Source organism: Cervus canadensis, chromosome 7 (assembly GCF_019320065.1).
Source record: "Cervus canadensis isolate Bull #8, Minnesota chromosome 7, ASM1932006v1, whole genome shotgun sequence".
Lineage (NCBI taxonomy): Eukaryota > Metazoa > Chordata > Mammalia > Artiodactyla > Cervidae > Cervus > Cervus canadensis.
Window position 1 is genome coordinate 91,260,451 of NC_057392.1, and position 2,322 is coordinate 91,262,772.

The window sequence follows — 2,322 nt, forward strand, 5'->3', positions numbered from 1 at the left end:
AAGATTACGTTCATTGCAATCATTTTGCCATGGAGACCAATAACCTCTGTTAATAATCCACCAGCACAGACAAGACACTCAACCTTGTTGCAATCGAACTTAGGGCTGGAACAAACGGCATCTGGGCCTACTGCACCTTTAATCTGACAATGGCCTGCCCAAATCAAGAAATATTTTCCCCTAGGCTCTTTATAAATCACAGTAAAATTGAGTTACATCCTAGCTAAAATCATGTCTCCTAAGTACTTAATGGTCTACAGTGCGTGTCTTCGCCTTTTCCGCTGAAAGCCTGGAATGCAAAAGAGTTATTTGAAAGAGCTTCTGCTTTCCTCAATAGGAAAATAACAATCTGATGGTCTAGTTGGGTATTTCTGAGCTTGGGCCCATAGGAATTTTTTAAAGGACAAAATCATGATGATTATTTATTTTGTTGTCTGCTTGCTCTATTTCTATACTTGCTGTTCCATTAAGTTCTGTTTTCTTCCCTACCTGGCATGATAGAATTAGCAAAAACCATTCCCAATCAACTTGCTCAGCTATATCTTCTATGCAGGAATAAAAAGCTCCATCTTTGAAAAGGGTAAGGAGAAAGGGAGGTTGGTATTGGGTGGAAGAGAGGAAAGATACTGATGGGGGGATTGGAGGTAGAGTGGGCAAAGTTAAAAGAGCAGTTAGGAAGTGTAAGAGGAGGTAAGATGGACCTTTATTGGAAATTTTGCCCACCATCTGGGATAGCATTCGGTTACTAACATGCTGTGTGTCGCTTTAAGAAAGCTTCTGCCATGCCTAGGCCAAGCCCTACGTCACGCAGTGACCCTCCCTGCTGGGTACTGGTGTTGCTTAAGAGCTAAAGGGCTGTGGGATGAAAGGGGAGCCTGCCAGCCCTTTAATGAGAGCCTAGAGGTTAAGAGTAAGACAGCAGGTAGAATTTCACAGACAGTCAAGTTGTAGCTAAATAGAAAGCAAGTGACGTTGTAACTTGGTAAGACCTGTCCTACTGTGAAGGTGGCCACTTGTTCCCAGGAAAGCAGTGGGCTACAATCTGCCATGGGTCAGGGACCCTTGGCCAGGGAAGCTATGGTTGGTTGATCCCAGAGAACTCAGTTTGGTTGAATGCTGAGTTTTCTTCTGAAGATCCTATGAAATGTGCATTGGTTGCTCTATAAGGATACTTTCTGAGGTCTCAGCATTGGGGCAAGAAGGAAAACAAATGTTTATTGAGCATGCATGATGTACTAAGCATGGACTGTGAAGATGTCCTGTCCTTTCTACTGGGGGAGGCCCGAGGGCTCAGAGAGATTAAGTACATGCCATAAGGTCATCCCAATATAACAAGACAAGGAACCAAGACTTTAAAACAAGATTCTTTGTCACCCATGCCTGGGCTATGGTCTCCCTAATAGATTTTCTTCTTTAGAAATTAAAAAAATATTCTCTTTTCAATATAAACAATAGAATGATACCGTGTGTGAATTGTATGGGTACAGCAGGACATACTTCTTTCTGAACAACCATGAACTACTGTGATTTTTTTCTTATTACAAAATATGGGTTTATTTATTTATTTTTTTTTGGTAGAAAAGTCGGTTATACAGATTAGCAGAAGGAAGAAAAACCAGCCATGTTCCTACCACCAGCAGATAAGGACTGTTATCACTTTGCTGGCTCTTGCTTTCCAACACTCTGAGCAGGTGCAAATAAGCTTTCTCTGTGACCCACCAGCTTTGGTAAGGAGTTCTGAAAGTGCCAGGAGGAAGTCCAAAGTTCTCAGGACATTAAGAGTGGAGTTGATCTTTGTAGATGCCATCTTGGAGCTAGGCAGCTCCCCTTTGGAGCCTGGGCAGTTTTTTCTTTCTTCAGGGACTTTTGCCCCTAGAAGTTACTCAAGAAATTTGAATAACACTGGTCAACACAGCCCTGATACCCTAGACTTTTCAGACTAGTAACACGGGTTAGGGTTAGTGAACAGGTGAAAGTAGAAGATACCATGGACCACAGTTGAGGTTTCTTCCATGATTTTTTAAAAGATGTGGTACATGAGGAGCTATGAGGCAGAGGCCAGAGGTCATTTATATCCTGTATGCAGAAGGGGAAACGCTGTGGGATAGTCACCCTTCTGGAATGCCCTGACTTCAGACACTTCGAGGGTGATTAATTCATTTATTGTTCAACAATTCATTGTGCCTTTAGACCTGCAAGCAGGAAGTGGCAATCTAATCGGGGGAAGGGGGAGGTGAGGGGACGGAGCCTTGGTGAAGTTTACCCTCAGGAAGGGCTGGGTCCTTGCTCAAGACACTCATGAGATTCTGACAGTGAGCCTGT